Source organism: Balaenoptera musculus, chromosome 3 (genome assembly GCF_009873245.2).
Source record: "Balaenoptera musculus isolate JJ_BM4_2016_0621 chromosome 3, mBalMus1.pri.v3, whole genome shotgun sequence".
In the NCBI taxonomy this organism is placed as follows: domain Eukaryota; kingdom Metazoa; phylum Chordata; class Mammalia; order Artiodactyla; family Balaenopteridae; genus Balaenoptera; species Balaenoptera musculus.
Window position 1 is genome coordinate 106,317,750 of NC_045787.1, and position 13,536 is coordinate 106,331,285.

At 37.7% G+C, this 13,536-nt stretch overlaps 1 protein-coding gene across 1 annotated transcript in view; it reads left to right on the forward strand.

Annotated features, from left to right (window-relative positions):
• The window catches only part of ADAMTS19 (ADAM metallopeptidase with thrombospondin type 1 motif 19), a 288,773-nt gene that overhangs the window by 54,573 nt on the left and 220,664 nt on the right, over positions 1-13,536 (forward strand). The window lies entirely within an intron of this gene.

The following is a 13,536-nucleotide window of genomic DNA, read 5'->3' on the forward strand; positions in this document are numbered from 1 at the left end:
TATTATTTCCTTAATGGTGGACTCCAAATGGCTTCCATTTATTTTACAAATTTGAATCGTGAATATTATCCTATGTGGTTTCTACTTTGTGATACTTCTTTCAGAAGATTTTCCCTACTCCAAAGTTATAATCATATCTCTATCATATATTTTTCTTTAATACTTTTATATGGTTGATTTTAATAAAACCAAGCAAGAAGTTCTTATTTTGAGTATATCCAAAGAATAAATTACCAGAACTGCAATTGCTGAGTCCAAAGCTGTAAGTAACATGGTTCTACAAGGATTTCCCAGAGGGAGCTAAGCTATGAAGCCACTAGCAAATTCTGAGCGCACCAGGCTGACTATTTTAGCCAATATGAAGTATAATTTTATATGCTTATTTGCAAAACTACTATTTGAAACAGTGAAATTGTCCCTGATTGTTGCAATTTACGTTCCTTTAATTACTAGCCAGGAATGACCACTGTTCTATGCCTGTTTCTCTATTTGTTTTCTTTTTTTTTAATAAAATTATTTATTTGTTTATTTTTATTTTTGGCTGCGTTGGGTCTTCGTTGCTGTGCACGGGCTTTCTCTAGTTGCAGCAAGCAGGGGCTACTCTTCATTGCGGCGTGCGGGCTTCTCTTGTTGCGAAGCACAGGCTCTAGGTGCGTGGGCTTCAGTAGTTGTGGCACACGGGCTCAGTAGTTGTGGTGCGTGGGCTCTAGAGGGCAGGCTCAGTAGTTGTGGCGCACGGGCTTAGTTGCTCCGTGGCATGTGGGATCTTCCCGGACCAGGGCTCGAACCTGTGTCCCCTGCATTGACACATGGATTCTTAACCACTGCACCACCAGGGAAGCCCTGTTTTCTTCTTTTGTGAATTGTACAGATCATTTGCTCATTTGGCTGTTAGGGTCTTAGCCATTGTCATTTACAGAATTGTCGTGATCATATTTATTATATTAACTATAAATGTTTTCTCAATTCATTTTGCATTTTTAGTTTAAGTTCAGTTGAAGATCTCCTTTCAGAGTTTTGAATAACTTTTTTTTTCTTTTAAGTAAGATGCTTTGTAGTTATCTTTTAAAAGTAACTCTTTAATCATTTGGGATGAGAGTATTTAGGTAGATTTCTAACTATTTAAATGAAGGTATCTTAAGAGTACTAATATCAACCGGGAAAGAGGTTTCTAGGAAGCATCATGCTTCTGTATTTTTATTCTGCCTATACAATAATTTTAATCAGTCTCTTAGATAACAGTATTAATATGATTCTCATTCAGTTTGGAAATGCTAAGAATCTATAAGCATTTGCTAATTTGTTGGATCATGGAGTTAAAATCCCAGAGTATTTTTAATAGCTTGGCTGCATATGACAATATAAAACTTACAAGAATAAACAAGTTCTACCATTAGTTTAAATAAAAGTTTAGGTGGAATAAAATGGCATAATTCTTACACTTTATTAGAACCAAGATAGATGACAGAAGTGATAATTACCATGTATTATCTATTTCACAAGAATTACACCCCAGTTACTTCTCTGTCTGTTCATGGTGGAGTGCTCTCAAATATTTTATTTTTCCTCATTTCAGTTTCTTTTCACGCCACAGAGATTCCATTCATCGGTGTTAAAGTTGCAAAATCCATAAGTATGTGTGATGAATTTTGAGATTGGACAGTTTTCCCATTAATGCTAAATTTATATTGCATTTAGCATTAATGAAATAAGGAATTGAATGGTAGTTGTAGCTAAATTTTTATTCAAATTATAAACAAGTAAGTGTCTATATTTCAGAATAGCTAACTGCAAAGGACAAAGGATATGGAGCTGATAGAAATATTTACTTAGGGCTACTGATTTTCAGTCTTCATCTTCTCTATCAGCAACATTGGAGAGAGCTAACCGTGCCCTTCCTCCTCCTTAATATGTATTTTTATCACTTGCCATCCAGGATCCACATGCTCCCCCTCAGGCTGCTTCATTGAGTATTCCTATTCTCTGCACCTTCTTTACACTGGTGTGCCCTAGGGCTCAGTCATGGACCTTTTTTTTGTCTTCTCTCTCTATACTTATTTGTCGATCTTATCCATTCTCGTGGTTTAAATGCCAACTATATGTCAGTGACTCCAAAATAAGTAACTCTAGTTCAGATCTCTCTGCTGAGCTCCCAGTTTGTATGTCTAGCTACCTACTTGACATTTCAACATGAGGTCTAACAGATAATATCAAACTCGGCATGTCCCAAACTGTTGATTCTCCCCCCGCCCAACCCCCACATCCTGCTCTCCCCACATTATTCTTTGTCTTATTGATGGTCAACTGTGTATTTCCATTTGGCAAAGGTCAAAATAATATTGTGGTCCTGAATTCCTCTCTTTCTTTCAAAATGCACATTCAAACATCGTATTATCTCTTTGCTCTATCTTCAAAATTTATCCTGAATCTGATGAACTCCATTGCCATTAATACTACCCTAGCTCGAGCCACCAATCACTTCTTTTTTCTTTAATGCAGTTTTTTTAAATTGAAGTATAGTTGATTTACAATGTTGTGTTAGTTTCTGCTGTACAGCTCAGTGATTCAGATTCAGTTTTTGTAATTAAAAAAATTTTTTTATTGGACTATAGTTGATTTACAATGTTGTGTTAGTTTCAGGTGTACAGCAGAGTTAATGTTATACATATATCCACTTTTTTTTTTTTAAAGGAATTTTGTTTTAGTTTTTGTTTTAAAATTTATTTATTTTATTTATTTTTTTTGGCTGCACTGGGTCTTCGTTGCTGAGCATGGGCTTTCTCTAGTTGTGGCGAGCAGGGGCTACTCTTCATTGCAGTGCACAGGCTTCTCATTGCAGTGGCTTCCCTTGTTGCGGAGAACGGGCTCTAGGCACGCGGGCTTCTGTAGTTGTGGCACGTGGGATCAGTAATTCTGGCTCGTGGGCTCTAGAGCGCAGGCTCAGTAGTTGTGATGCACGGGCTCAGTAGTTGTGGCGCACGGGCTTAGTTGCTCCATGGCATGTAGGATCTTCCCGGACCAGGTCTCGAACCCGTGTCCCCTGCACTGGCAGGTGGATTCTTAACCACTGCACCACCAGGGAAGCCCCTTCACTCTTTTTTTTTAGATTCTTTTCCCATATAGGCCATTACAGAGTATTGAGTAGAGTTCTCCATGCTATACAGCAGGTTCTTATTAGTTATCTACTTTATATATAGTAGTGTGTAAATGTCAGTCCCAATCTCCCAATTTATCCCCCCCGCACCCCCTTATCCCCTGGTAACCATGAGTTTGTCTTCTATATCTGTGACTCCACTTCCGTTTTGTAAATGAGTTCATTTGTCCCCTTTATTTTTTTTTAGATTTCACATGTAAGTGATATCATATGATATTTATCTTTCTGTCTGACTTACTTCACTCAGTATGACAGTCTCCCCCTCTGTAGTCTATCCTCAATTCAGCCACTGGAGTGAACCCTTTTAAATAGGTACAAGTATGTTCACTGCTATACTTGTAATAGTGAGTCAATATGTAGTGAAAGTTTAAAACATGAGTGCAAAAGATAGGCACGTCTTCAGTGTAGTAGTTACCTCTGAGCAGTAAGAGAAAGGGATTTGTTTCGGGAAGGTGTGCAGGTCTACTTCAACTGAATCAATGAATTGTTAGGTTTTAAAAAAATAATCTACAGCAAATAAATGTTAACATCTCTTAAATAATAGGAGTGGATTACTGGGCACTCTATATCCCGTATATGTCTGCAAATTTGAAATATTTCCTAATAAAGAATGATAAAAAGTAATAAATGGAAACACTTTCCAGTTATTATCCTATACCAGTCTGTACCAAGCTTTTAATGTTACTTTTCTTGCAGTCTCTTTTTTCAACTCATCCTCTGTTCTAAGGACATTTTTCATTTAATATTCACTTCCATATTTTAAAATCAAAATCAAACCTAAGAGTGACATGTATAAACTAGAGAATATCCAAGTAAAATGAAAAGGATGAAGAAGGGTAGGCAACCTATTTCATATCAGGAATGGTTAGAGAAACTGGACACGTACAGAGAGGCCATGAGAGTATTTGTTATATGAATGTGAAAAGGGGCTTAGGATGCAGAATCAGGACTCCTGGTTTAAAGTAGTTTTGAAGAAAGCCTTTTAGACCTTTTATAATAATCTTTCTGAGAGTTACCTCTGTCCAGTAGAGGCCTACATTGCTTCAGAGTGGTGATTGTTCTATTCATGATTGAAATGCATAAACAGAATATTAAATATTTATCAGGGATGTTGACAAATGAATTTCTTCTCTGGGTGGAATTTGGAACAAACTGACCCCTAATGTCTTGTTTGGATATGCTTTTATTTATAATGTGATGCTCAGACATAATATTCCTGATGTGGTCAGGTATGTGCAGAACGCAGTGGGTTTCCTGGTTTATACCAGATTATTTTGGCTCTTCAGGTGTATGGCCTCCCAAAGTAATCTCTAATAAATCAGCCTGATAGTACATGAGCTTCTTGAGCCGGTGTACTCACTGATGGGACATGTATGAAGGAGACAGTAAAGAAAAAAAGCAGAAGTGTGTTCTTTCTGCTCTCCCTAGTCAGACGTTTGCGTTTGAGGATCTTGTAGTTAAGAAACAGGCCATGTGAGAAAGAACTTTGTTGGTCCGAGATTTATTGCTCCCTTTAAGGGAAAAAGCCACCAAAGTAATTTCTTGGATATTACTTAATGCCATCAAAATAGGGCTAGGGGAAACTATTTGAATTATCCAAGGGTCCTACGTGGGGGAAAATCCCCCATGCTTTGCTGATGGGGTTGCAAATGGGAAAGAGGACTTAACATCTACAGTAAGTAAACTCCTTAATTATTAAAAAAGATACTTAAGCTTGTCTGTTTTAAAATGACCATTTTGTGCCCTGCTGTGTTTCCAGCATGTAGCACAAGAGCTGACACATAGTGTGTAAATATTGTTGAACTTATGAATTATTGTATTTATTTGACCTTTCTTGAATCTGGAAAATAAGTTGCAGCACATTTTCCATGTCTTTGAGTACCAGTGCTATGGTCCTTGAGTAGTTTGCTCCGCTAATCTTGTTTCCATGGTGAAATGAATTCGTATCTACTCTCTAGGGGTATGTAGGAGGTTGGCAACATCTCTGTTAATTGTGAGGTCACCAGTAAGACCTGGCAGTGATGAGTACTTCCCCAAATCACAGCTGTGCAGCTTTCTCAGTGGTCTCATTCAGTTCCACTTAAAGCACATAACTGGGCTGGAATTGCATGAGATAAGTGCTGTGAGTGCTCATCACCATGGTGAGGGGCTCTGAACAGTCGCCCAGAGACTAACCCTTTAAGAGCTCGGTGCACAGCCGAATGTGCACCAACTCATTAAGTGCTAGGGTGGGTGGCAAGTTGGAAGCCACCTTTTCCAAAAAATTACAGGTCAAGCAAAGTTAGTTAATACATTTAAATTCCCTGAATGACTCAACAAAATGGAACACATAGAATTCTCTCATTTGCAACAAAAGAAACTCACACTGTTACGACTTTTGAGAACCCTGACTGATACAGGCAAGAGAGTGTTCTTTGGCTCAGTTTTTGTTGCTGAATTTAACAGCAGCATGAACACATGTGTTTGATTATCATCCGTAGGACTACTCATTTTTAACTTGGGCACTAAGGGTTAGACAGGGTAAGAGCTTCTTCAGAGTGAACCGAATAAGAACTTATTCCTGTGTTTTCTTTAAGGCCATTTCTAGAAAGAGTTAATTCTGATTTTGAAAAGTCAGCTGTACAAGCTCCTGCTTTTCCTTTAACCTCGCTAGCCCTTCCTCCTCAGTCTCCTTTGCTAGTTGCTGCTCTCCTCAGTGCTAGGGTCGTCAGGTTTGGTCTTAAGCTCTCTTCTGTTCTCTCTCTATATTCTCTTTCTGGATAACCTCACTCATCACTGTGAATTGAAAAATTATCTTTATGTTGGCAGCTCCCAGATACATGTCTCTAGGTTAAGACTCTCCACAAAGCTCCACACCCCAACTGTCTACTTGATTTCTCTAATTAGAGGTTTCACAGATATATCAAACGTAAGACAGCCCCATCAGATATTTTGATTATCTGCCCCGAAAATCTAAATTTCATCCTCAGCATTTGACATTTTTATCTCAATTACAAACATTTATCTCCGTTTTTTGAGTACCTAAGCCAGAAACTCTGGAGTCATCTTTCATTCTCTGTGTTACTGTCCCTCTGTGTACAAACATCTAAAACATTAACAAACTTGGGTGGTTGCTCTCTGGTTTGTATGAGAAGCCAAAATTCATCTCACATGTGTTTACTTTTGTCCACATCCTTAGTTCAGCCACCATGTGTTGCTTTCTTGGTCTACCCATCATGATCTTGCACTTGAACTATTACTGACTTCAAACTGGTCTCCCTGATTCTTCTCTTGTCACCCTATAGTCTGCTTTCCAAAAAAGAACAAGAATGACTTTCTTAAAAATTTATCAGATTACGCCGTACACTGTCAGTTGCTTCCAGTTATACTTCAAATACAATCTAAGTGTCTTATTGTGGTCTTCAGAGCTCTACAAGAATCATGCCCTGCCAAGCCCTCTGTTCTGTTTTTGCTGCAATAATTATTTCTCTGTGACTCCTGCCACCACTTCCATCTCCATATCACTTCTTTAACTGTATTCTGGTTTATCTATAGGTATTTCTCACTGATAGACTTTAAACTGATGCCACCATTATTTATTGCTTTGATCACTGCAGTAGCCTCCCAACAAGTCTTGTGTCCCTCTATTTCAACCTCTCTATTAAATTAAAATGTGATCTAAGTCATTCATATATATTGTTAGAAAAGTCAATACTTATTGCGAAAATTATAGTGTAAAAAATAAACTTTCTTGCCCCCTCCTTTCCAGCTTTGATTTCTGTCCTTTAGGAGCAGTTGCATTTCTTTTAGTACTTACTTTGCCTCTGTATCGCTAAGTAATACGGTTCTATTGTTTATTCTTTGTTTCTCCTTTAAAAAATAAGTTTTACTGTGACATAAACATATGAAACACAAACATATATTGTTATAAGTAATAATTTTAAATTGTGCACTTTTATAAACCCAAAGTTGATACATTGAGTTCCTCCCATCTATCTTCCAGGGTCATAGCCTTGGTATATGGCCTCCTGCACCTAAAATACCACTCTTCTCTCACTTATATTCTGTTTCCTATGGCTGGCTCCTTCTTTAGGTCTTGCCTCTAATGTTATCTCCTTAGATAGGTCTTATTGGGCCACCCTCTCTGGTATCCTAACCTGTGCTCTGTTTCTCTCAGATCCTTGTTTGTTTCTTTAATGATACTTTTCACACTTTATATCATCCTGAGTATATTTTTCTGAATACTTTATTTTTTTCCTGCCTTTCTCCCTAATATATAAGGTCCATGAAAATGCGGGTTAAATCTGTCTTCATCTTTGAATCCTCAGTGCCTTGCCTACTGCCATGTTGTGGGTATTCAGTAGGTACATTTGTAATGAACATTAATAAGCACCAGGAAGATACAGTGGAACATAATAGCTTTTGGCTAGACTGATTGATAAACTTAGAAGTAGATTTAAAACTGAATTTACTACTTCTCAGCTTGTTTTTTGCTTATTTAAAGAATGCATAGACATCAGTGGATTAATAAAAAAGTCATTATAACCAATAACAGATTATATTAAAGTGAATGGATATAAGAAAGTATATGAAAATCAATAGCTTTTCTTGATATGAGTAGAAATTGTACTATAAAATGAGAAAATAGATAACCGTTATATGACCCAAAAAATCAATTATTTTGGATAACTAAATGTTACGATGGAGCATTCATTTTCCACTTTACCAGTTTTTACCCCTTCCTTTTCACTTCTTTAACATACAACAGTTTCTATTTATTATCATACTTGTGATGTTTATAATGGAGTTAAAAAGGAACATTTTTGAAATTTTTAAAAATCCATATCTCTGTCAAATATTGGGGAAAAGTTAGAAGAAGGCAATGGTTCTCAAGAAAACAGGAGAGAAAGCATAATTTTTTCAGTTGTAGAAGTGAAAGCTATCCCTGTGTAATTATTATGTAGATAAAGTAAGACTCTGTTGAAAGAACATAACACAGAAGGCCATCATGAGGCGTCCCATGGTAAGATCTGTAACCAGTGTCTAAGAAAAGGTAGATGGGCTAAAAACCAAAGTAGGATTTCATCAGGGTTTATTTCTAAATAACTAATCCCATAACTTGACACTGCTATGGGTTAATGCCCTGGGTTCCTTTCTAATTATCATTTCCCATATATCACGCTGCTCCAGCTGCCCTAGCTTTGCTTTTCGTTAAATGTCCTAAGCTTGTTCCCATCTCAGGGTCTTGGTTTCTCTCTTTGCCTAGAATGTCCTCCCCTCTACATCTTGGCCTGGCCATCTCCCATACCGTAGGTCCCTGCTCAGATGTCACCTCACCCAAAAGGCCATCCCCACATCACTCTCTCACCCCTTCATAGTATTTGGCAGCTGAGTTCATATTATATGTTTATAACTTTTCATTGAGTAAACAGGATTCAAGGATTATCGTAATAAAACAAGTAGTTTGCATTTTGTTTGTTCATATTTGTTTTTCTGGTCTTCCTTCTGGTGTTGTTTACTCTCAGGTGTTGAGAAGTCCCCTGGTGAATTTAGTCCCAAAAGTCTCTGTTTGGTAATCAGAATATTTATCCTATGATCATCAAAACATCCAAATTCACGTAAATTTAAAATTTCTCTCTGATGCACGCTCTCCACATTCAGGCTTTCTGAGAACTCATCACCTGCAGTGAGGAATGGGGACACGGAGTCGGGTCCTCGTTATTCCCCATCTAGAGCCGTCACCCTCCTGCTCAGCACCCTGGGGTTCCTCTGCATCCCCTAGGGTTGAAGCTCTAAGGGAAGCGAGAAGGGAGAAGGGTGCTTAGGTGACCTGTGGGGTCACGAGTGGTGTGGCTGAGCTTTATGACAGGTGCCCACAGTGGACTCTCTCACCTCATGGGCCACATTTATAGGTTCTTAGGAGGCTTTCCTCTTCAGAGCTGCTCCTGAGCCCCTGAGGTCTTTCACTTACTTGTTCTTGGAGGAGAATTAGTTCATCTTCTCTGAATGTTCACTTTCAGCTCCTGCCTTTTTCCTTAGGTAGCTGGTGGGATACTTCCAAGCTATATTGTAACCTTGGTTTTTATTGTGACATAGAACACAGACATAAATAAGTGTACAAACCATCAATGTAAAGCTTATTAACAAATGTTGATGGAGAAGTTTTATGTGTAACTTTGACCCAGTTGAACAAATAACACATTGTCTTCCCTCCTGAGGTGTAAGTTCGTGACGGGGCTTCAGCCTTGTTCACTGCTACACCCTGAGCTCTGGATGTACAAGGTTCATACTCATAAGCATTTTGTTGAGTAGAGGGTTGCATGAATGAATAGCTAATAAGATTATGATATATTTAGAAGATAAGTTATTATTCAGCAATTGAAAACCAACTTATAAAGATTATTTGATACTATTAAGAAACAAAATCGTTATTAAGCTCTTCTTAAATGGGAAAATAAAGTAGAATATGAAACTTTAACATGTGTATACATGTTTATAGGTACATGCATGTACACATACAGATACATAGACACTTACGTGTATATGTTAATAGACTAGAAAGAAATATGTATATACATACATATATAATTCTATATGATGGGATTTGGGATGACTATTTTCTTTTTTTAACTATATTTTTTAAATATTCTGCTATTTAAAAGTTCTGATTTTATGATCAGAAAGCAATTTTAAGACAAGAAAACAAGAGAGACTTGAAAGAAAGGAAGAAGGAAAGAAAAACGAAAACCTTGAACTGTTCTCCCAAATCTGCCATGGGGGAGTGATTGGGTTTCCACCATTGAAGGAGGCCTGGAGGTGAAACCCTCGGCACACTCAGAAGGCCAGTGTGCCTTTGGCAGCTCACAGGCTGATCACATAAAACAGTCAGCTCAAGATAAAGTTCAGAGCCTAATGCGGTACTTTTGTCTTCTGCATTGTGAGGGATGGGGCCCGGCCTTGCTCTTGATATCAAATTTTGGACATCTCCCATCCGTGAGGTGTTGTGCTTGACGTCAGATCCTCAGTGCAGAAGTTTTTGAAGATGAGAGTTATTTGGAGCAGCAGTCCTGTGGCAGGCCTAGCCTTTTCAGATGGCCTCACAGAGGCAGCATGTGCTCCAAGCCAGGAGGCCTTTGGTTTGAATCCTGTCCTCACCACACACTGATTTGTGACCTTAGCACACGATACATCTTTTTGAAACTTGCTTTTTTTGCAACTGTAAAACGTGTGACATTAGCATAGGTATCCCAAGCTGGCTGTTTGATTAAATGAAATAAGGTATATACAGTGTCTGGCATACAGGCATGTTATTTTCTTCTATTCTTGTTTTCTTATAAATATTTTAAAATAAGTTTGAAAAGGGAAGAGGGAAGGACTATATAGCTTTTTAGCCTGGGTAACTAGAAAAGGGTCATGCATAGAGATACAGACTCAGAGAGGAGGTGCTAGTGTGGGGGGATGTCCATGCAATGGAAGCAGTGGCCTGGGTGGGGGGTTTGGGAATCATTTCCGTTGGGGGTTATAAATCCCTTGGGAGGGATAAATGCAGAGAACCGATTGCTGACTGGAGACCTGCTTTGGAGTGAGGAACAGGATCTGTTTAAGGAAATAGAAACAGTTGCTAGAGAACAAGAGACGTAGAGTCAAGGAATATTCGTGGAGGAGAAAAGTTGTCAAGGGTCAAATGCCGAGGGAGGAGAATAAAGGAAAGGACATGATGGGTGGCCTCAGGACAATTTTCCAGTTCAGTGGGGGAAACTAGAATGTGGGTGGAAATGTTAGGAGAAGGTAGGTAGCGAGCAGATTTATTAGAGTGATGTATTAAAACCAGATATCAATTTGGAAATTGGGAGGCTTAGCTTCTAGCCCTGACATTCCCATGAACTCTCTGTGTGATTTTAGGCAAGTCATGCAAGATTTCTAAGCCTTGGTTTTCTTGATTTTAAAACTCCAGATGGCCGGATGATTCTAAGTTTCCTTCTACCATTGTCATTTCATGATTCTTTTTGAAGCCCCTTTGGCAGGGAAAGTAAATGGAATTATGTTAACAGTGTGGTCACATGAAAACTTTTCCTAAAGATAAAATTTAGACACACCAGGAAAGCAACACTGGAAATGCCAGAGGAAGAAATCAAATTGTAATTTTCCCCCAGATGGAGTCACAGGTAGAATGTTGTTCAGAGCAGCAAATGGGTACATTTTCTTTTATCTCAAAAGGGAAGAATACATTGAGTGAAAACAGCATTGCCTGAGCACCTGCTATGTACCAGTCCTTGCTCACTGAGGCATGATGGCGAGCACTGCACCCCAAGCATTCCCTGAAATAGCTCATGGTCTAATCAGAGGGTCCTGCAAGCAACATTTACAGGGGGCCTAATAGTGAAAGAACAGAAAAGGTACAGAAGTGGATAGAGCAGGCGGTGGCTACTTTGGAGAGAGGATAGGGTTGGCTTGATTTTGAAGAAATAACTCTCCATACCAACAGTGACTTTCTGGAAAGAGAAAACAGCATGTGCAGCGTACCAAGATGTGACCGTGCAACTAAAAGTTATTCTGAAATTGTTAAGATATAAAGTTTGTTCACACAATAAAATTTGTCTGTGGTGGTTATGTGTGAAGTTTAAATGGAGAAGTAGGCAAGAGTTTATCATGATCTTATAACTTATATATCTATATCTTATATATCTTCATTTGGAGCTGATCCTCACGGCATAAAGCAGAAACCTTGAAAAGGTCGAGTCAGGAGAGTATTTTAGTATGATATGGTAATAGGATAGATACGGCGTCAGAAGTGTGTTTTCCTGCAGATTTATGTGTATGTATAGAATATACAAAGGCATGAAAAACCACTCCCATTTACAGGAATATTGAAAATGATGTTTTATTTGAATAAAGCATAAAATAAATTTATACTATTATAATTTATGTCAATCCCTATATTATGCTTACGTTTTAAACTATATACTTTACTTAATGAGATGTATACTGTAGCATTACCATACAAGAGAATTTTTTCAAAAATAGTCAAACTTAACATGTATGAAGTACACATCATGTAGAGTATGAGACATTTGTATAAAATATTTTTACAAGCAGTATACTGATGCCAGATCCTTTCAGCAACTTCTGTTACTGCTTTTTAGAAGTCAAACACTTATGCTTCTATCTCAGAGATTCTCTAATATACTTTATAGTCAGACAATGGGCTAAAAATCTTCAGACCCTCAGGACATTGATTTTCCTTTTCCTGTCAAGAACTTTGTCATTTAATGTTTTCAGTTATATTGGTTCATCTTATTTTTTGGCTACATTTTCCTATTTCTCTACTCAAGCCAGGCATCTTCTTAAACCACTTCCTAGATTCCACGTCCTCTTTGCCCTTTACCCTCTCATAAGGAGCAACTTACCTCTAGTTTTATCCAAATTCTGTTATCCCTCCAGTCTTCTTACAGCCTGAAATTATAATGATCTACCACACACTAGTGGTATTTACTTCTTGTGATATGCTATATATTTTTTTAAAATAGGATATTATTAAAGACCCTCACCATATGCACTTTGAGCCTCAGATATATACCTTTAGCTAGTACACGCAAAGTTTACTTAGAAAACTGAGGTTCTGGAAAATAAAGAAGATTTCCAGAAAAGGAACATAGAAGAATGAAAAGAAAATGAGGTAGTAGTTATAGTAGTGCTTCAGTTCCTTAAGTGAATAGGAAGTGAGGCAGGGGAACTGAAGTAGTTAACCTGGTAGGAATGGAAACAAGACTGGAGGGTGCCAGGTTGCTTTCTAATTTTTGTAGTCATTTTCAATTTATGCTTGTGACATATGCATTAGGACTTTAGACTCTGCTTCATCTCTTTAGTAGACATAGTTCATTTGAATTTGAACAAATGAAACGTTTGTATTGGTGAATTGATAGCAACAGTATATAAAAATCTATGCACATTGGCCAAATCAAATTTCATATTGTAATTAGAAGTTGGTGGCAGTGTCAGTACACCTTCATGGAGCTCAGTGTCAATGGTGTTTTAAAAAAGCACAGGGGCCATCTAAATAGAGAAAGTAACATATCAGAACCAGTAAGACAAGAAATGGCTGGTAACGTATTTTCACATAAGCAGTGGTAGATTTGCACAATACTGAAATGTTTGCTAAATTGTCAAATCAGAGAATAAGGATTCAGTGACAATAGAACAGATGCCACTGTGGAGAAATGTACATGATGAATGAAACAAGGCAGGCGAACAACTTTTAATTTCATTTCCAATGTTTGCATGAAATATCTCAACAATTGTTAAAATCATTTTGAAAAATCTAAAAAGGGCAATCTGGGAGAAATTCTTATATAGTTCGCATTTATTTTAGAGGACTGTATGTGCATGTCATACACAATTAATTT